Source organism: Stenella coeruleoalba (assembly GCF_951394435.1).
Source record: "Stenella coeruleoalba genome assembly, contig: scaffold_116, whole genome shotgun sequence".
Classification (NCBI taxonomy): domain Eukaryota; kingdom Metazoa; phylum Chordata; class Mammalia; order Artiodactyla; family Delphinidae; genus Stenella; species Stenella coeruleoalba.
In genome coordinates this window covers 778,166-801,160 of record NW_027645886.1, presented here as the reverse complement: position 1 = coordinate 801,160, position 22,995 = coordinate 778,166, and the positions used below count along the sequence as shown (strand labels likewise).

At 44.0% G+C, this 22,995-nt stretch overlaps 1 long non-coding RNA gene across 5 annotated transcripts in view; it reads right to left on the bottom strand.

The window, feature by feature from the left end:
• LOC307181491 overlaps window positions 1–22,995 on the bottom strand; it is an 856,694-nt gene that overhangs the window by 111,339 nt on the left and 722,360 nt on the right. For all 5 annotated transcript variants that reach the window (XR_013826899.1, XR_013826900.1, XR_013826901.1 and 2 more), the window contains exon 3: window positions 11,822–11,903. This is a non-coding gene — a long non-coding RNA (uncharacterized lncRNA). The remainder of the gene's footprint in view (window positions 1–11,821; window positions 11,904–22,995) is intronic.

The following is a 22,995-nucleotide window of genomic DNA, read 5'->3' as shown; positions in this document are numbered from 1 at the left end:
TCTCATTTCCCACCAGGAAGAGGAATTAACCAAAGGCTCAGCATGCCGGGCCGGAACCAGATTAGGGCCTGAAGCCATCCTGCGGTGTTGCGGCCAGGTCACAAGAAAGCGAGTTGAAGAAAGGAGCTCAGGGGCACTGTAATTCACAAACCTGCAGAGTTATAAATGACAGCTATCGTCCAAAAATAGACTGAAGTAAGGCTGCCAAGAGGAGTTGAAAGCGGGGCAGAATTGCAGGAAACCGATTTCAGGAGGTAGACTGGAATTGCATTGAAAACATAGGAAAAGAGGCAGAACGTCCACAATGATGCACTTGGCCAAAAAGGGCATATGCTTTTTTTCCTGAATATATTCAGGAAAAAACGCATACGCCCTTTTTGGCCAACCAAGCAAGCTTGCAAAGGAAATCTGCACTACAATGAAGTCTCACTTCCCCCCGGTCAAAAGGGCCATCTGAAAAAAGTGTAAAATCCAGAAAGGCAGGACAGGCCATGGAGAACTGGGAGCCTTGTTATGCTGATGGGCGGGATGTAAATTGCCAACAACCACTCGGGAGAAGTGTATGGTGTTTCCTGAAACATCTAAAAAACAAAGCAACAGAGCCTAGGGCACTTCCACTTATGGTCCTATAGCTTAGGGAAATTAAAATCAAAAAGACACAGCCACCCCAAAGTTTGGAACGGCTCTGTTTACAAGAACCTCGTTTACAGTACAAGTTCAACATCGCAGAAAGTGAAAAATGGATAAAGAAGTTGTGGTATTTACTTACAAAGCAATATCACTCAGCAATGAAATCTGTGTCATCAGGCCCTTAGCAGCACAATGAGTGGATTCAGGTATGATGATTCTAACTGAAGTAAGTCACACAGAAAAAGAAACATCATAAGATATCTGTAATACACGGAATGTAAACTTGGCTACACAGGAACTGAATTACAGAACAGAACAGGGTCTCAAATTTAGAAAACCAACTTATGCTTGCTTAAGGGTAAAGGTGAGTTGGGGTGCTGCATAAAACCAGAGATTGAAATGAGCACAGATAAAATTCCTTAAGTCAAATATGGAATAGACAAGAGCTACTCCTTGCTCAACGAAATGGACTCAACACCCCATATTAAACGCCTAAGAATGTACCTGACTAGTAAGTATCGTAAAACCTATGGATTGCTATGTCTCCGAAACAGAATCAAGCATGTGTACAGGGGCATAAACGCAGCAGTGATAGGATTGGAGAGGTTCGGTGAGCAAATGAAGACCCTTTGAAATCATATTGCATGGTACCCATTACACGGGTCTCAACTCTCCAGGTTTAAGGTATTCTTCCTTCAGCTAAAACATGCATGTGGAACCCAAGTATGATCAACCATGTGAATGGGAGACGTGTTCAAATATGTCTCAGTTTTCCTCCCCTGGTACTCGGGTGCAACATTCCAGACGCTTTACTAACACTCTCCCCACTTGGAGAGTCAGCGCCTTTAACCTCCTGTTTGGCCCAGTTTGCAATTTCTGCAGAAGATGAACAGGAATAGCGAGAACCAATGAGAGGCTAGCTGGAGGTGTCTGGACGGGCAAATTTAACTCTCATTTCCCACCAGGAAGAGGAAATAACCAAAGGCTCAGCGTGCCGTACCGGAACCAGATTAGGGCCTCAAGCCATCCTGTGGTGTTGCGGCAAGCTCACAAGAAAGCGAGTTGAAGAAAGGAGCTCAGGGGCACTGTAATTCACAAACCTGCAGAGTTATAAATGACAGCTATCGTCCAAAAATAGACTGAAGTAAGGCTGCCAAGAGGACTTGAAAGCGGGGCAGAATTGCAGGAGACCGATTTCAGGAGGTAGACTGGAATTGCATTGAAAGCTTAGGAAAAGAGGCAGAACGTCCACAATGATGCACTTGGCCAAAAAGGGCGTATGCGTTTTTTCCTGAATATATTCAGGAACAAACGCATACGCCCTTTTTGGCCAACCAAGCAAGCTTGCAATGGAAATCTGCACTACAATGAAGTCTCACTTCCCCCCGGACAAAAGGGCCATCTGAAAAAAGTGTAAAATCCAGAAAGGCAGGACAGGCCATGGAGAACTGGGAGCCTTGTTATGCTGATGGGCGGGATGTAAATTGCCAACAACCACTCGGGAGAAGCGTATGGTGTTTCCTGAAACATCTAAAAAACAAAGCAACAGAACCTAGGGCACTTCCACTTATGGTCCTATAGCTTAGGGAAATTAAAATCAAAAAGACACAGCCACCCCAAAGTTTGGGACGCCTCTGTTTACAAGAACCTCGTTTACAGTACAAGTTCAACATCACAGAAAGTGAAAAATGGATAAAGAACTTGTGGTACTTACGTACAATGCAGTATCACTCAGCAATGAAATCTATGTCATCAGGCCCGTAGCAGCATAATGAGTGGATTCAGGTACGATGATTCTAACTGAAATAAGTCACACAGAAAAAGAAACATCATAAGATATCACTAATACACGGAATGTAAACTTGGCTACACAGGAACTGCATTCCAAAACAGAACAGGGTCTCAAATTTAGAAAACCAACTTATGCTTGCTTAAGGGTAAAGGTGAGTTGGGGTGCTGCATAAAACCAGAGATTGAAATGAGCACAGATAAAGTTCCTTAAGCCAAATATGGAATAGACAAGAGCTACTCCTTGCTCAACGAAATGGACTCAAAACCCCATATTAAACCCCTAAGAATGTACCTGACTAGTAAGTATCTTAAAACCTATGGATTGCTATGTCTCCAAAAGAGAATCAAGCATGTGTACAGGGGAATAAACGCAGCAGTGATAGGATTGGAGAGGTTCGGTGAGCAAATGAAGACCCTTTGAAGTCATATTGCATGGTAACCATTCCACGGGTCTCAACTCTCCATGTTAAAGGTATTCTTCCTTCAGCTAAAATATGCATGTGGAACCCAGAGTATGATCAACCATGTGAATGGGAGACGTGTTCAAATATGTCTCAGTTTTCCTCCCCTGGTACTCGGGTGCAACATTCCAGACGCTTTACTAACACTCTCCCCACTTGGAGAGTCAGTCCCTTTAACCTCCTGTTTGGCCCAGTTTGCAATTTCTGCGGAAGATGAACAGGAATAGCGAGAACCAATGAGAGGCTAGCTGGAGGTGTCTGGACGGGCAAATTTAACTCTCATTTCCCACCAGGAAGAGGAATTAACCAAAGGCTCAGCATGCCGGGCCGGAACCAGATTAGGGCCTGAAGCCATCCTGTGGTGTTGCGGCCAGGTCACAAGAAAGCGAGTTGAAGAAAGGAGCTCAGGGGCACTGTAATTCACAAACCTGCAGAGTTATAAATGACAGCTATCGTCCAAAAATAGACTGAAGTAAGGCTGCCAAGAGGACTTGAAAGCGGGGCAGAATTGCAGGAAACCGATTTCAGGAGGTAGACTGGAACTGCATTGAAAGCATAGGAAAAGAGGCAGAACGTCCACAATGATGCACTTGGCCAAAAAGGGCGTATGCGTTTTTTCCTGAATATATTCAGGAAAAAACGCATACGCCCTTTTTGGCCAACCAAGCAAGCTTGCAAAGGAAATCTGCACTACAATGAAGTCTCACTTCCCCCCGGTCAAAAGGGCCATCTGAAAAAAGTGTAAAATCCAGAAAGGCAGGACAGGCCATGGAGAACTGGGAGCCTTGTTATGCTGATGGGCGGGATGTAAATTGCCAACAACCACTCGGGAGAAGTGTATGGTGTTTCCTGAAACATCTAAAAAACAAAGCAACAGAACCTAGGGCACTTCCACTTATGGTCCTATAGCTTAGGGAAATTAAAATCAAAAAGACACAGCCACCCCAATGTTTGGAATGGCTCTGTTTACAAGAACCTCGTTTACAGTACAAGTTCAACATCGCAGAAAGTGAAAAATGGATAAAGAAGTTGTGGTATTTACTTACAAAGCAATATCACTCAGCAATGAAATCTGTGTCATCAGGCCCTTAGCAGCACAATGAGTGGATTCAGGTATGATGATTCTAACTGAAGTAAGTCACACAGAAAAAGAAACATCATAAGATATCAGTAATACACGGAATGTAAACTTGGCTACACAGGAACTGCATTCCAAAACAGAACAGGGTCTCAAATTTAGAAAACCAACTTATGCTTGCTTAAGGGTAAAGGTGAGTTGGGGTGCTGCATAAAACCAGAGATTGAAATGAGCACAGATAAAGTTCCTTAAGCCAAATATGGAATACACAAGAGCTACTCCTTGCTCAACGAAATGGACTCAACACCCCATATTAAACGCCTAAGAATGTACCTGACTAGTAAGTATCTTAAAACCTATGGATTGCTATGTCTCCGAAAGAGAATCAAGCATGTGTACAGGGGCATAAGCGCAGCAGTGATAGGATTGGAGAGGTTCAGTGAGCAAATGAAGACCCTTTGAAGTCATATTGCATGGTACCCATTCCACGGGTCTCAACTCTCCATGTTTAAGGTATTCTTCCTTCAGCTAAAACATGCATGTGGAACCCAGAGTATGATCAACCATGTGAATGGGAGACGTGTTCAAATATGTCTCAGTTTTCCTCCCCTGGTACTCGGGTGCAACATTCCAGACGCTTTACTAACACTCTCCCCACTTGGAGAGTCAGTCCCTTTAACCTCCTGTTTGGCCCAGTTTGCAATTTCTGCGGAAGATGAACAGGAATAGCGAGAACCAATGAGAGGCTAGCTGGAGGTGTCTGGACGGGCAAATTTAACTCTCATTTCCCACCAGGAAGAGGAATTAACCAAAGGCTCAGCATGCCGGGCCGGAACCAGATTAGGGCCTGAAGCCATCCTGCGGTGTTGCGGCCAGGTCACAAGAAAGCGAGTTGAAGAAAGGAGCCCAGGGGCACTGTAATTCACAAACCTGCAGAGTTATAAATGACAGCTATCGTCCAAAAATAGACTGAAGTAAGGCTGCCAAGAGGACTTGAAAGCGGGGCAGAATTGCAGGAAACCGATTTCAGGAGGTAGACTGGAATTGCATTGAAAGCATAGGAAAAGAGGCAGAACGTCCACAATGATGCACTTGGCCAAAAAGGGCATATGCGTTTTTTCCTGAATATATTCAGGAAAAAACGCATACGCCCTTTTTGGCCAACCAAGCAAGCTTGCAAAGGAAATCTGCACTACAATGAAGTCTCACTTCCCCCCGGTCAAAAGGGCCATCTGAAAAAAGTGTAAAATCCAGACAGGCAGGACAGGCCATGGAGAACTGGGAGCCTTGTTATGCTGATGGGCGGGATGTAAATTGCCAACAATCACTCGGGAGAAGTGTATGGTGTTTCCTGAAACATCTAAAAAACAAAGCAACAGAACCTAGGGCACTTCCACTTATGGTCCTATAGTTTAGGGAAATTAAAATCAAAAAGACACAGCCACCCCAAAGTTTGGAACTGCTCTGTTTACAAGAACCTCGTTTACAGTACAAGTTCAACATCGCAGAAAGTGAAAAATGGATAAAGAAGTTGTGGTATTTACTTACAAAGCAATATCACTCAGCAATGAAATCTGTGTCATCAGGCACTTAGCAGCACAATGAGTGGATTCAGGTACGATGATTCTAACTGAAATAAGTCACACAGAAAAAGAAACATCATAAGATATCAGTAATACACGGAATGTAAACTTGGCTACACAGGAACTGAATTACAGAACAGAACAGGGTCTCAAATTTAGAAAACCAACTTATTCTTGCTTAAGGGTAAAGGTGAGTTGGGGTGCTGCATAAAACCAGAGATTGAAATGAGCACAGATAAAGTTCCTTAAGCCAAATATGGAATACACAAGAGCTACTCCTTGCTCAACGAAATGGACTCAACACCCCATATTAAACGCCTAAGAATGTACCTGACTAGTAAGTATCTTAAAACCTATGTATTGCTATGTCTCTGAAAGAGAATCAAGCATGTGTACAGGGGCATAAACGCAGCAGTGATAGGATTGGAGAGGTTCGGTGAGCAAATGAAGACCCTTTGAAGTCATATTGCATGGTACCCATTCCACGGGTTTCAACTACCCAGGTTTAAGGTATTCTTCCTTCAGCTAAAACATGCATGTGGAACCCAAGTATGATCAACCATGTGAACGGGAGACGTGTTCAAATATGTCTCAGTTTTCCTCCCCTGGTACTCGGGTGCAACATTCCAGACGCTTTACTAACACTCTCCCCACTTGGAGAGTCAGTCCCTTTAACCTCCTGTTTGGCCCAGTTTGCAATTTCTGCGGAAGATGAACAGGAATAGCGAGAACCAATGAGAGGCTAGCTGGAGGTGTCTGGACGGGCAAATTTAACTCTCATTTCCCACCAGGAAGAGGAATTAACCAAAGGCTCAGCATGCCGGGCCGGAACCAGATTAGGGCCTGAAGCCATCCTGTGGTGTTGCGGCTAGGTCACAAGAAAGCGAGTTGAAGAAAGGAGCTCAGGGGCACTGTAATTCACAAACCTGCAGAGTTATAAATGACAGCTATCGTCCAAAAATAGACTGAAGTAAGGCCGCCAAGAGGACTTGAAAGCGGGGCAGAATTGCAGGAAACCGATTTCAGGAGGTAGACTGGAATTGCATTGAAAGCATAGGAAAAGAGGCAGAACGTCCACAATGATGCACTTGGCCAAAAAGGGCGTATGCGTTTTTTCCTGAATATATTCAGGAAAAAACGCATACGCCCTTTTTGGCCAACCAAGCAAGCTTGCAAAGGAAATCTGCACTACAATGAAGTCTCACTTCCCCCCGGTCAAAAGGGCCATCTGAAAAAAGTGTAAAATCCAGAAAGGCAGGACAGGCCATGGAGAACTGGGAGCCTTGTTATGCTGATGGGCGGGATGTAAATTGCCAACAACCACTCGGGAGAAGTGTATGGTGTTTCCTGAAACATCTAAAATACAAAGCAACAGAACCTAGGGCATTTCCACTTATGGTCCTATAGCTTAGGGAAATTAAAATCAAAAAGACACAGCCACCCCAAAGTTTGGGACGCCTCCGTTTACAAGAACCTCGTTTACCGTACAAGTTCAATATCAGAGAAAGTGAGAAATGGATAAAGAACTTGTGGTACTTACGTACAATGCAGTATCACTCAGCAATGAAATCTATGTCATCAGGCCCGTAGCAGCATAATGAGTGGATTCAGGTACGATGATTCTAACTGAAATAAGTCACACAGAAAAAGAAACATCATAAGATATCACTAATACACGGAATGTAAACTTGGCTACACAGGAACTGCATTCCAAAACAGAACAGGGTCTCAAATTTAGAAAACCAACTTATGCTTGCTTAAGGGGAAAGGTGAGTTGGGTTGCTGCATAAAACCAGAGATTGAAATGAGCACAGATAAAGTTCCTTAAGCCAAATATGGAATAGACAAGAGCTACTCCTTGCTCAACGAAATGGACTCAACACCCCATATTAAACGCCTAAGAATGTACCTGACTAGTAAGTATCTTAAAACCTATGGATTGCTATGTCTCCGAAAGAGAATCAAGCATGTGTACAGGGGCATAAACGCAGCAGTGATAGGATTGGAGAGGTTCGGTGAGCAAATGAAGACCCTTTGAAGTCATATTGCATGGTACCCATTCCACGGGTTTCAACTACCCAGGTTTTAGGTATTCTTCCTTCAGCTAAAACATGCATGTGGAACCCAAGTATGATCAACCATGTGAACGGGAGACGTGTTCAAATATGTCTCAGTTTTCCTCCCCTGGTACTCGGGTGCAACATTCCAGACGCTTTACTAACACTCTCCCCACTTGGAGAGTCAGCGCCTTTAACCTCCTGTTTGGCCCAGTTTGCAATTTCTGCGGAAGATGAACAGGAATAGCGAGAACCAATGAGAGACTAGCTGGAGGTGTCTGGACGGGCAAATTTAACTCTCATTTCCCAGCAGGAAGAGGAAATAACCAAAGGCTCAGCGTGCCGTGCCGGAACCAGTTTAGGGCCTGAAGCCAACCTGCGGTGTTGCGGCCAGGTCAAAAGAAAGCAAGTTGAAGAAAGGAGCTCAGGGGCACTGTAATTCACAAACCTGCAGAGTTATAAATGACAGCTATCGTCCAAAAATAGACTGAAGTAAGGCTGCCAAGAGGACTTGAAAGCGGGGCAGAATTGCAGGAAAACAATTTCAGGAGCTAGACTGGAATTGCATTGAAAGCATAGGAAAAGAGGCAGAACGTCCACAATGATGCACTTGGCCAAAAAGGGCATATGCGTTTTTTCCTGAATATATTCAGGAAAAAACGCATACGCCCTTTTTGGCCAACCAAGCAAGCTTGCAAAGGAAATCTGCACTACAATGAAGTCTCACTTCCCCCCGGTCAAAAGGGCCATCTGAAAAAAGTGTAAAATCCAGAAAGGCAGGACAGGCCATGGAGAACTGGGAGCCTTGTTATGCTGATGGGCGGGATGTAAATTGCCAACAGACACTGGGGAGAAGTGTATGGTGTTTCCTGAAACATCTAAAAAACAAAGCAACAGAGCCTAGGGGAGTGCCACTTATGGTCCTATAGCTTAGGGAAATTAAAATCAAAAAGACACAGCCACCCCAAAGTTTGGGACGCCTCTGTTTACAAGAACCTCGTTTACAGTACAAGTTCAACATCGCAGAAAGTGAAAAATGGATAAAGAAGTTGTGGTATTTACTTACAAAGCAATATCACTCAGCAATGAAATCTATGTCATCAGGCCCTTAGCATCACAATGAGTGGATTCAGGTATGATGATTCTAACTGAAATAAGTCACACAGAAAAAGAAACATCATAAGATATCAGTAATACACGGAATGTAAACTTGGCTACACAGGAACTGAATTACAGAACAGAACAGGGACTCAAATTTAGAAAACCAACTTATGCTTGCTTAAGGGTAAAGGTGAGTTGGGGTGCTGCATAAAACCAGAGATTGAAATGAGCACAGATAAAGTTCCTTAAGTCAAATATGGAATAGACAAGAGCTACTCCTTGCTCAACGAAATGGACTCAACACCCCATATTAAACGCCTAAGAATGTACCTGACTAGTAAGTATCTTAAAACCTATGGATTGCTATGTCTCCGAAAGAGAATCAAGCATGTGTACAGGGGCATAAACGCAGCAGTGATAGGATTGGAGAGGTTCGGTGAGCAAATGAAGACCCTTTGAAGTCATATTGCATGGTACCCATTACACGGGTCTCAACTCTCCAGGTTTAAGGTATTCTTCCTTCAGCTAAAACATGCATGTGGAACCAAAGTATGATCAACCATGTGAACGGGAGACGTGTTCAAATATGTCTCAGTTTTCCTCCCCTGGTACTCGGGTGCAACATTCCAGACGCTTTACTAACACTCTCCCCACTTGGAGAGTCAGCGCGTTTAACCTCCTGTTTGGCCCAGTTTGCAATTTCTGCGGAAGATGAACAGGAATAGTGAGAACCAATGAGAGGCTAGCTGGAGGTGTCTGGACGGGCAAATTTAACTCTCGTTTCCCACCAGGAAGATGAAATAACCAAAGGCTCAGCGTGCCGCACCGGAACCAGATTAGGGCCTGAAGCCATCCTGCGGTGTTGCGGCCAGCTCAAAAGAAAGCGAGTTGAAGAAAGGAGCTCAGGGGCACTGTAATTCACAAACCTGCAGAGTTATAAATGACAGCTATCGTCCAAAAATAGACTGAAGTAAGGCTGCCAAGAGGACTTGAAAGCGGGGCAGAATTGCAGGAAACCGATTTCAGGAGGTAGACTGGAATTGCATTGAAAGCATAGGAAAAGAGGCAGAACGTCCACAATGATGCACTTGGCCAAAAAGGGCGTATGCGTTTTTTCCTGAATATATTCAGGAAAAAACGCATACGCCCTTTTTGGCCAACCAAGCAAGCTTGCAAAGGAAATCTGCACTACAATGAAGTCTCACTTCCCCCCGGTCAAAAGGGCCATCTGAAAAAAGTGTAAAATCCAGAAAGGCAGGACAGGCCATGGAGAACTGGGAGCCTTGTTATGCTGATGGGCGGGATGTAAATTGCCAACAACCACTCGGGAGAAGTGTATGGTGTTTCCTGAAACATCTAAAAAACAAAGCAACAGAACCTAGGGCACTTCCACTTATGGTCCTATAGCTTAGGGAAATTAAAATCAAAAAGACACAGCCACCCCAAAGTTTGGGTTGCCTCTGTTTACAAGAACCTCGTTTACAGTACAAGTTCAACATCACAGAAAGTGAAAAATGGATAAAGAACTCGTGGTACTTACGTACAATTCAGTATCACTCAGCAATGAAATCTATGTCATCAGGCCCTTAGCAGCATAATGAGTGGATTCAGGTACGATGATTCTAACTGAAATAAGTCACACAGAAAAAGAAACATCATAAGATATCACTAATACACGGAATGTAAACTTGGCTACACAGGAACTGCATTCCAAAACAGAACAGGGTCTCAAATTTAGAAAACCAACTTATGCTTGCTTAAGGGGAAAGGTGAGTTGGGGTGCTGCATAAAACCAGAGATTGAAATGAGCACAGATAAAGTTCCTTAAGCCAAATATGGAATAGACAAGAGCTACTCCTTGCTCAACGAAATGGACTCAACACCCCATATTAAACGCCTAAGAATGTACCTGACTAGTAAGTATCTTAAAACCTATGGATTGCTATGTCTCCGAAAGAGAATCAAGCATGTGTACAGGGGCATAAACGCAGCAGTGATAGGATTGGAGAGGTTCGGTGAGCAAATGAAGACCCTTTGAAGTCATATTGCATGGTACCCATTCCACGGGTTTCAACTACCCAGGTTTAAGGTATTCTTCCTTCAGCTAAAACATGCATGTGGAACCTAGAGTATGATCAACCATGTGATCGGGAGACGTGTTCAAATATGTCTCAGTTTTCCTCCCCTGGGACTCGGGTGCAACATTCCAGACGCTTTACTAACACTCTCCCCACTTGGAGAGTCAGTCCCTTTAACCTCCTGTTTGGCCCAGTTTGCAATTTCTGCGGAAGATGAACAGGAATAGCGAGAACCAATGAGAGACTAGCTGGAGGTGTCTGGACGGTCAAATTTAACTCTCATTTCCCACCAGGAAGAGGAATTAACCAAAGGCTCAGCATGCCGGGCCGGAACCAGATTCGGGCCTGAAGCCATCCTGCGGTGTTGCGGCCAGGTCACAAGAAAGCGAGTTGAAGAAAGGAGCTCAGGGGCACTGTAATTCACAAACCTGCAGAGTTATAAATGACAGCTATCGTCCAAAAATAGACTGAAGTAAGGCCGCCAAGAGGACTTGAAAGCAGGGCAGAATTGCAGGAAACCGATTTCAGGAGGTAGACTGGAATTGCATTGAAAGCATAGGAAAAGAGGCAGAACGTCCACAATGATGCACTTGGCCAAAAAGGGCGTATGCGTTATTTCCTGAATATATTCAGGAAAAAACGCATACGCCCTTTTTGGCCAACCAAGCAAGCTTGCAAAGGAAATCTGCACTACAATGAAGTCTCACTTCCCCCCGGTCAAAAGGGCCATCTGAAAAAAGTGTAAAATCCAGAAAGGCAGGACAGGCCATGGAGAACTGGGAGCCTTGTTATGCTGATGGGCGGGATGTAAATTGCCAACAACCACTCAGGAGAAGTGTATAGTGTTTCCTGAAACATCTAAAAAACAAAGCAACAGAGCCTAGGGGAGTGCCACTTATGGTCCTATAGCTTAGGGAAATTAAAATCAAAAAGACACAGCCACCCCAAAGTTTGGGACGCCTCTGTTTACAAGAACCTCGTTTACAGTACAAGTTCAACATCGCAGAAAGTGAAAAATGGATAAAGAAGTTGTGGTATTTACTTACAAAGCAATATCACTCAGCAATGAAATCTATGTCATCAGGCCCTTAGCATCACAATGAGTGGATTCAGGTATGATGATTCTAAATGAAATAAGTCACACAGAAAAAGAAACATCATAAGATATCAGTAATACACGGAATGTAAACTTGGCTACACAGGAACTGAATTACAGAACAGAACAGGGTCTCAAATTTAGAAAACCAACTTATGCTTGCTTAAGGGTAAAGGTGAGTTGGGGTGCTGCATAAAACCAGAGATTGAAATGAGCACAGATAAAGTTCCTTAAGCCAAATATGGAATAGACAAGAGCTACTCCTTGCTCAACGAAATGGACTCAAAACCCCATATTAAACGCCTAAGAATGTACCTGACTAGTAAGTATCTTAAAACCTATGGATTGCTATGTCTTCGAAAGAGAATCAAGCATGTGAACAGGGGCATAAACGCAGCAGTGATAGGATTGGAGAGGTTCGGTGAGCAAATGAAGACCCTTTGAAGTCATATTGCATGGTACCCATTCCACGGGTTTCAACTACCCAGGTTTTAGGTATTCTTCCTTCAGCTAAAACATGCATGTGGAACCCAGAGTATGATCAACCATGTGAACGGGAGACGTGTTCAAATATGTCTCAGTTTTCCTCCCCTGGTACTCGGGTGCCACATTCCAGACGCTTTACTAACACTCTCCCCACTTGGAGAGTCAGCGCCTTTAACCTCCTGTTTGGCACAGTTTGCAATTTCTGCGGAAGATGAACAGGAATAGCGATAACCAATGAGAGACTAGCTGGAGGTGTCTGGACGGGCAAATTTAACTCTCATTTCCCACCAGGAAGAGGAAATAACCAAAGGCTCAGCGTGCCGTGCCGGAACCAGATTAGGGCCTGAAGCCATCCTGCGGTGTTGCGGCCAGGTCACAAGAAAGCATGTTGAAGAAAGGAGCTCAGGGGCACTGTAAATCACAAACCTGCAGAGTTATAAAAGACAGCTATCGTCCAAAAATAGACTGAAGTAAGGCTGCCAAGAGGACTTGAAAGCGGGGCAGAATTGCAGGAAACCGATTTCAGGAGGTAGACTGGAATTGCATTGAAAGCATAGGAAAAGAGGCAGAACGTCCACAATGATGCACTTGGCCAAAAAGGGCGTATGCGTTTTTTCCTGAATATATTCAGGAAAAAACGCATACGCCCTTTTTGGCCAACCAAGCAATCTTGCAAAGGAAATCTGCACTACAATGAAGTCTCACTTCCCCCCGGTCAAAAGGGCCATCTGAAAAAAGTGTAAAATCCAGAAAGGCAGGACAGGCCATGGAGAACTGGGAGCCTTGTTATGCTGATGGGCGGGATGTAAATTGCCAACAACCACTCGGGAGAAGTGTATGGTGTTTCCTGAAACATCTAAAAAACAAAGCAACAGAGCCTAGGGCACTTCCACTTATGGTCCTATAGCTTAGGGAAATTAAAATCAAAAAGACACAGCCACCCCAAAGTTTGGAACGGCTCTGTTTACAAGAACCTCGTTTACAGTACAAGTTCAACATCGCAGAAAGTGAAAAATGGATAAAGAAGTTGTGGTATTTACTTACAAAGCAATATCACTCAGCAATGAAATCTGTGTCATCAGGCCCTTAGCAGCACAATGAGTGGATTCAGGTATGATGATTCTAACTGAAATAAGTCACACAGAAAAAGAAACATCATAATATATCAGTAATACACGGAATGGAAACTTGGCTACACAGGAACTGAATTACAGAACAGAACAGGGTCTCAAATTTAGAAAACCAACTTATGCTTGCTTAAGGGGAAAGGTGAGTTGGGGTACTGCATAAAACCAGAGATTGAAATGAGCACAGATAAAGTTCCTTAAGCCAAATATGGAATAGACAAGAGCTACTCCTTGCTCAACGAAATGGACTCAACACCCCATATTAAACGCCTAAGAATGTACCTGACTAGTAAGTATCTTAAAACCTATGGATTGCTATGTCTCCGAAAGAGAATCAAGCATGTGTACAGGGGCATAAACGCAGCAGTGATAGGATTGGAGAGGTTCGGTGAGCAAATGAAGACACTTTGAAATCATATTGCATGGTACCCATTCCACGGGTTTCAACTACCCAGGTTTAAGGTATTCCTCCTTCAGCTAAAACATGCATGTGGAACCTAGAGTATGATCAACCATGTGATCGGGAGACGTGTTCAAATATGTCTCAGTTTTCCTCCCCTGGTACTCGGGTGCAACATTCCAGACGCTTTACTAACACTCTCCCCACTTGGAGAGTCAGCACCTTTAACCTCCTGTTTGGCCCAGTTTGCAATTTCTGCGGAAGATGAACAGGAATAGCGAGAACCAATGAGAGGCTAGCTGGAGGTGTCTGGACGGGCAAATTTAACTCTCATTTCCCACCAGGAAGAGGAATTAACCAAAGGCTCAGCATGCCGGGCCGGAACCAGATTAGGGCCTGAAGGCATCCTGCGGTGTTTCGGCCAGGTCACAAGAAAGCGAGTTGAAGAAAGGAGCTCAGGGGCACTGTAATTCACAAACCTGCAGAGTTATAAATGACAGCTATCATCCAAAAATAGACTGAAGTAAGGCTGCCAAGAGGACTTGAAAGCGGGGCAGAATTGCAGGAAACCGATTTCAGGAGGTAGACTGGAATTGCATTGAAAGCATAGGAAAAGAGGCAGAATGTCCACAATGATGCACTTGGCCAAAAAGGGCATATGCGTTTTTTCCTGAATATATTCAGGAAAAAACGCATACGCCCTTTTTGGCCAACCAAGCAAGCTTGCAAAGGAAATCTGCACTACAATGAAGTCTCACTTCCCCCCGGTCAAAAGGGCCATCTGAAAAAAGTGTAAAATCCAGAAAGGCAACAGGCCATTGAGAACTGGGAGCCTTGTTATGCTGATGGGCGGGATGTAAATTGCCAACAGACACTCGGGAGAAGTGTATGGTGTTTCCTGAAACATCTAAAAAACAAAGCAACAGAGCCTAGGGCAGTTCCACTTATGGTCCTATAGCTTAGGGAAATTAAAATCAAAAAGAGACAGCCACCCCAAAGTTTGGAACGGCTCTGTTTACAAGAACCTCGTTTACAGTACAAGTTCAACATCGCAGAAAGTGAAAAATGGATAAAGAACTTGTGGTACTTACGTACAATGCAGTATCACTCAGCAATGAAATCTATGTCATCAGGCCCGTAGCAGCATAATGAGTAGATTCAGGTACGATGATTCTAACTGAAATAAGTCACACAGAAAAAGAAACATCATAAGATATCAGTAATACACGGAATGTAAACTTGGCTACACAGGAACTGAATTCCAAAACAGAACAGGGTCTCAAATTTAGAAAACCAACTTATGCTTGCTTAAGGGGAAAGGTGAGTTGGGTTGCTGCATGAAACCAGAGATTGAAATGAGCACAGATAAAGTTCCTTAAGCCAAATATGGAATAGACAAGAGCTACTCCTTGCTCAACGAAATGGACTCAACACCCAATATTAAACGCCTAAGAATGTACCTGACTAGTAAGTATCTTAAAACCTATGGATTGCTATGTCTCCGAAAGAGAATCAAGCATGTGTACAGGGGCATAAACGCAGCAGTGATAGGATTGGAGAGGTTCGGTGAGCAAATGAAGACCCTTTGAAGTCATATTGCATGGTACCCATTCCACGGGTTTCAACTACCCAGGTTTTAGGTATTCTTCCTTCAGCTAAAACATGCATGTGGAACCCAGAGTATGATCAACCATGTGATCGGGAGACGTGTTCAAATATGTCTCAGCTTTCCTCCCCTGGTACAAGGGTGCAACATTCCAGACGCTTTACTAACACTCTCCCCACTTGGAGAGTCAGCGCCTTTAACCTCCTGTTTGGCCAGGTTTGCAATTTCTGCGGAAGATGAACAGGAATAGCAAGAACCAATGAGAGGCTAGCTGGAGGTGTCTGGACGGGCAAATTTAACTCTCATTTCCCACCAGGAAGAGGAATTAACCAAAGGCTCAGCATGCCGGGCCGGAAACAGATTAGGGCCTGAAGCCATCCTGCGGTGTTGCGGCCAGGTCACAAGAAAGCGAGTTGAAGAAAGGAGCTCAGGGGCACTGTAATTCACAAACCTGCAGAGTTATAAATGACAGCTATCGTCCAAAAATAGACTGAAGTAAGGCTGCCAAGAGGACTTGAAAGCGGGGCAGAATTGCAGGAAACCGATTTCAGGAGGTAGACTGGAATTGCATTGAAAGCATAGGAAAAGAGGCAGAACGTCCACAATGATGCACTTGGCCAAAAAGGGCGTATGCGTTTTTTCCTGAATATATTCAGGAAAAAACGCATACGCCCTTTTTGGCCAACCAAGCAAACTGGCAAAGGAAATCTGCACTACAATGAAGTCTCACTTCCCCCCGGTCAAAAGGGCCATCTGAAAAAAGTGTAAAATCCAGAAAGGCAGGACAGGCCATGGAGAACTGGGAGCCTTGTTATGCTGATGGGCGGGATGTAAATTGCCAACAGACACTCAGGAGAAGTGTATGGTGTTTCCTGAAACATCTAAAAAACAAAGCAACAGAGGCTAGGACACTGCCACTTATGGTCCTATAGCTTAGGGAAATTAAAATCAAAAAGACACAGCCACCCCAAAGTTTGGAACGGCTCTGTTTACAAGAACCTCGTTTACAGTACAAGTTCAACATCGCAGAAAGTGAAAAATGGATAAAGAAGTTGTGGTATTTACTTACAAAGCAATATCACTCAGCAATGAAATTTGTGTCATCAGGCCGTTAGCAGCACAATGAGTGGATTCAGGTATGATGATTCTAACTGAAATAAGTCACACAGAAAAAGAAACCTCATAAGATAGCAGTAATACACGGAATGTAAACTTGGCTACACAGGAACTGAATTACAGAACAGAACAGGGTCTCAAATTTAGAAAACCAACTTATGCTTGCTTAAGGGGAAAGGTGAGTTGGGGTGCTGCATAAAACCAGAGATTGAAATGAGCACAGATAAAGTTCCTTAAGTCAAATATGGAATAGACAAGAGCTACTCCTTGCTCAACGAAATGGACTCAACACCGCATATTAAACGCCTAAGAATGTACCTGACTAGTAAGTATCTTAAAACCTATGGATTGCTATGTCTCCGAAAGAGAATCAAGCATGTGTACAGGGGCATAAACGCAGCAGTGATAGGATTGGAGAGGTTTGGTGAGCAAATGAAGACCCTTTGAAGTCATATTGCATGGTACCCATTACACGGGTCTTAACTCTCCAGGTTTAAGGTATTCTTCCTTCAGCTAAAAGATGCATGTGGAACCCAAGTATGATCAATCATGTGAACGGGAGACGTGTTCAAATATGTCTCAGTTTTCCTCCCCTGGTACTCGGGTGCAACATTCCAGACGCTTTACTAACACTCTCCCCACTTGGAGAGTCAGCACCTTTAACCTCCTGTTTGGCACAGTTTGCAATTTCTGCGGAAGATGAACAGGAATAGCGAGAACCAATGAGAGACTAGCTGGAGGTGTCTGGACTGGCAAATTTAACTCTCATTTCCCACCAGGAAGAGGAAATAACCAAAGGCTCAGCGTGCCGTGCCGGAACCAGATTAGGGCCTGAAGCCATCCTGCGGTGTTGCGGCCAGGTCACAAGAAAGCGAGTTGAAGAAAGGAGCTGAGGGGCACTGTAATTCACAAACCTGCAGAGTTATAAATGACAGCTATCGTCCAAAAATAGACTGAAGTAAGGCTGCCAAGAGGACTTGAAAGCAGGGCAGAATTGCAGGAAACCGATTTCAGGAGGTAGACTGGAATTGCATTGAAAGCATAGGAAAAGAGGCAGAACGTCCACAATGATGCACTTGGCCAAAAAGGGCGTATGCGTTTTTTCCTGAATATATTCAGGAAAAAACGCATACGCCCTTTTTGGCCAACCAAGCAAACTGGCAAAGGAAATCTGCACTACAATGAAGTCTCACTTCCCCCCGGTCAAAAGGGCCATCTGAAAAAAGTGTAAAATCCAGAAAGGCAGGACAGGCCATGGAGAACTGGGAGCCTTGTTATGCTGATGGGCGGGATGTAAATTGCCAACAACCACTCGGGAGAAGTGTATGGTGTTTCCTGAAACATCTAAAAAACAAAGCAACAGAACCTAGGGCACTTCCACTTATGGTCCTATAGCTTAGGGAAATTAAAATCAAAAAGACACAGCCACCCCAAAGTTTGGAACGGCTCTGTTTACAAGAACCTCGTTTACAGTACAAGTTCAACATCGCAGAAAGTGAAAAATGGATAAAGAAGTTGTGGTATTTACTTACAAAGCAATATCACTCAGCAATGAAATCTGTGTCATCAGGCCCTTAGCAGCACAATGAGTGGATTCAGGTATGATGATTCTAACTGAAATAAGTCACACAGAAAAAGAAACATCATAAGATATCAGTAATACACGGAATGTAAACTTGGCTACACAGGAACTGAATTACAGAACAGAACAGGGTCTCAAATTTAGAAAACCAACTTATTCTTGCTTAAGGGTAAAGGTGAGTTGGGGTGCTGCATAAAACCAGAGATTGAAATGAGCACAGATAAAGTTCCTTAAGCCAAATATGGAATAGACAAGAGCTACTCCTTGCTCAACGAAATGGACTCAACACCCCATATTAAACGCCTAAGAATGTACCTGACTAGTAAGTATCGTAAAACCTATGGATTTCTATGTCTCCGAAAGAGAATCAAGCATGTGTACAGGGGCATAAATGCAGCAGTGATAGGATTGGAGAGGTTCGGTGAGCAAATGAAGACCCTTTGAAGTCATATTGCATGGTACCCATTCCACGGGTTTCAACTACCCAGGTTTAAGGTATTCTTCCTTCAGCTAAAACATGCATGTGGAACCTAGAGTATGATCAACCATGTGATCGGGAGACGTGTTCAAATATGTCTCAGTTTTCCTCCCCTGGTACTCGGGTGCAACATTCCAGACGCTTTACTAACACTCTCCCCACTTGGAGAGTCAGTCCCTTTAACCTCCTGTTTGGCCCAGTTTGCAATTTCTGCGGAAGATGAACAGGAATAGCGAGAACCAATGAGAGGCTAGCTGGAGGTGTCTGGACGGGCAAATTTAACTCTCATTTCCCACCAGGAAGAGGAATTAACCAAAGGCTCCGCATGCCGGGCCGGAACCAGATTAGGGCCTGAAGCCATCCTTCGGCGTTGCGGCCAGCTCAAAAGAAAGCGAGTTGAAGAAAGGAGCTCAGGGGCACTGTAATTCACAAACCTGCAGAGTTATAAATGACAGCTATCGTCCAAAAATAGACTGAAGTAAGGCTGCCAAGAGGACTTGAAAGCGGGGCAGAATTGCAGGAAACCGATTTCAGGAGGTAGACTGGAATTGCATTGAAAGCATAGGAAAAGAGGCAGAACGTCCACAATGATGCACTTGGCCAAAAAGGGCGTATGTGTTTTTTCCTGAATATATTCAGGAAAAAACGCATACGCCCTTTTTGGCCAACCAAGCAAGCTTGCAAAGGAAATCTGCACTACAATGAAGTCTCACTTCCCCCCGGTCAAAAGGGCCATCTGAAAAAAGTGTAAAATCCAGAAAGGCAGGACAGGCCATGGAGAACTGGGAGCCTTGTTATGCTGATGGGCGGGATGTAAATTGCCAACAGACACTCGGGAGAAGTGTATGGTGTTTCCTGAAACATCTAAAAAACAAAGCAACAGAGCCTAGGGCACTGCCACTTATGGTCCTATAGCTTAGGGAAATTAAAATCAAAAAGACACAGCCACCCCAAAGTTTGGAACGGCTCTGTTTACAAGAACCTCGTTTACAGTACAAGTTCAACATCGCAGAAAGTGAAAAATGGATAAAGAAGTTGTGGTATTTACTTACAAAGCAATATAACTCAGCAATGAAATCTGTGCTATCAGGCCCTTAGCAGCACAATGAGTGGATTCAGGTATGATGATTCTAACTGAAGTAAGTCACACAGAAAAAGAAACATCATAAGATATCAGTAATACACGGAATGGAAACTTGGCTACACAGGAACTGAATTCCAAAACAGAACAGGGTCTCAAATTTAGAAAACCAACTTATTCTTGCATAAGGGTAAAGGTGAGTTGGGGTGCTGCGTAAAACCAGAGATTGAAATGAGCACAGATAAAGTTCCTTAAGCCAAATATGGAATAGACAAGAGCTACTCCTTGCTCAACGAAATGACTCAACACCCCATATTAAACGCCTAAGAATGTTCCTGACTAGTAAGTATCTTAAAACCTATGGATTGCTATGTCTCCGAAAGAGAATCAAGCATGTGTACAGGGGCATAAACGCAGCAGTGATAGGATTGGAGAGGTTCGGTGAGCAAATGAAGACCCTTTGAAGTCATATTGCATGGTACCCATTCCACGGGTTTCAACTACCCAGGTTTAAGGTATTCTTCCTTCAGCTAAAACATGCATGTGGAACCTAGAGTATGATCAACCATGTGATCGGGAGACGTGTTCAAATATGTCTCAGTTTTCCTCCCCTGGTACTCGGGTGCAACATTCCAGACGCTTTACTAACACTCTCCCCACTTGAAGAGTCAGCGCCTTTAACCTCCTGTTTGGCCCAGTTTGCAATTTCTGCGGAAGATGAACAGGAATAGCGAGAACCAATGAGAGGCTAGCTGGAGGTGTCTGGACGGGCAAATTTAACTCTCATTTCCCACCAGGAAGAGGAATTAACCAAAGGCTCAGCGTGCCGTGCCGGAACCTGATTAGGGCCTGAAGCCATCCTTCGGTGTTGCGGCCAGGTCACAAGAAAGCGAGTTGAAGAAAGGAACTCAGGGGCACTGTAATTCACAAACCTGCAGAGTTATAAATGACAGCTATCGTCCAAAAATAGACTGAAGTAAGGCCGCCAAGAGGACTTGAAAGCGGGGCAGAATTGCAGGAAACCGATTTCAGGAGGTAGACTGGAATTGCATTGAAAGCATAGGAAAAGAGGCAGAACGTCCACAATGATGCACTTGGCCAAAAAGGGCGTATGTGTTTTTTCCTGAATATATTCAGGAAAAAACGCATACGCCCTTTTTGGCCAACCAAGCAAGCTTGCAAAGGAAGTCTGCACTACAATGAAGTCTCACTTCCCCCCGGTCAAAAGGGCCATCTGAAAAAAGTGTAAAATCCAGAAAGGCAGGACAGGCCATGGAGAACTGGGAGCCTTGTTATGCTGATGGGCGGGATGTAAATTGCCAACAACCACTCGGGAGAAGTGTATGGTGTTTCCTGAAACATCTAAAAAACAAAGCAGCAGAACCTAGGGCACTTCCACTTATGGTCCTATAGCTTAGGGAAATTAAAATCAAAAAGACACAGCCACCCCAAAGTTTGGAACGGCTCTGTTTACAAGAACCTCGTTTACAGTACAAGTTCAACATCGCAGAAAGTGAAAAATGGATAAAGAAGTTGTGGTATTTACTTACAAAGTAATATCACTCAGCAATGAAATCTGTGTCATCAGGCCCTTAGCAGCACAATGAGTGGATTCAGGTATGATGATTCTAACTGAAGTAAGTCACACAGAAAAAGAAACATCATAAGATATCAGTAATACACGGAATGGAAACTTGGCTACACAGGAACTGAATTCCAAAACAGAACAGGGTCTCAAATTTAGAAAACCAACTTATGCTTGCTTAAGGGGAAAGGTGAGTTGGGTTGCTGCATGAAACCAGAGATTGAAATGAGCACAGATAAAGTTCCTTAAGCCAGATATGGAATAGACAAGAGCTACTCCTTGCTCAACGAAATGGACACAACACCCAATATTAAACGCCTAAGAATGTACCTGACTAGTAAGTATCTTAAAACCTATGGATTGCTATGTCTCCGAAAGAGAATCAAGCATGTGTACAGGGGCATAAACGCAGCAGTGATAGGATTGGAGAGGTTCGGTGAGCAAATGAAGACCCTTTGAAGTCATATTGCATGGTACCCATTCCACGGGTTTCAACTACCCAGGTTTTAGGTATTCTTCCTTCAGCTAAAACATGCATGTGGAACCCAGAGTATGATCAACCATGTGATCGGGAGACGTGTTCAAATATGTCTCAGTTTTCCTCCCCTGGTACTCGGGTGCAACATTCCAGACGCTTTACTAACACTCTCCCCACTTGGAGAGTCAGCGCCTTTAACCTCCTGTTTGGCCCAGTTTGCAATTTCTGCGGAAGATGAACAGGAATAGCGAGAACCAATGAGAGGCTAGCTGGAGGTGTCTGGACGGGCAAATTTAACTCTCATTTCCCACCAGGAAGAGGAATTAACCAAAGGCTCCGCATGCCGGGCCGGAACCAGATTAGGGCCTGAAGCCATCCTGCGGTGTTGCGGCCAGGTCACAAGAAAGCGAGTTGAAGAAAGGAGCTCAGGGGCACTGTAATTCACAAACCTGCAGAGTTATAAATGACAGCTATCGTCCAAAAATAGACTGAAGTAAGGCTGCCAAGAGGACTTGAAAGCGGGGCAGAATTGCAGGAAACCGATTTCAGGAGGTAGACAGGAATTGCATTGAAAGCATAGGAAAAGAGGCAGAACGTCCACAATGATGCACTTGGCCAAAAAGGGCGTATGCGTTTTTTCCTGAATATATTCAGGAAAAAACGCATACGCCCTTTTTGGCCAACCAAGCAAGCTTGCAAAGGAAGTCTGCACTACAATGAAGTCTCACTTCCCCCCGGTCAAAAGGGCCATCTGAAAAAAGTGTAAAATCCAGAAAGGCAGGACAGGCCATGGAGAACTGGGAGCCTTGTTATGCTGATGGGCGGGATGTAAATTGCCAACAGACACTCGGGAGAAGTGTATGGTGTTTCCTGAAACATCTAAAAAACAAAGCAACAGAGCCTAGGGCACTGCCACTTATGGTCCTATAGCTTAGGGAAATTAAAATCAAAAAGACACAGCCACCCCAAAGTTTGGGACGGCTCTGTTTACAAGAACCTCGTTTACAGTACAAGTTCAACATCGCAGAAAGTGAAAAATGGATAAAGAAGATGTGGTATTTACTTACAAAGCAATATCACTCAGCAATGAAATCTGTGCCATCAGGCCCTTAGCAGCACAATGAGTGGATTCAGGTATGATGATTCTAACTGAAATAAGTCACACAGAAAAAGAAACATCA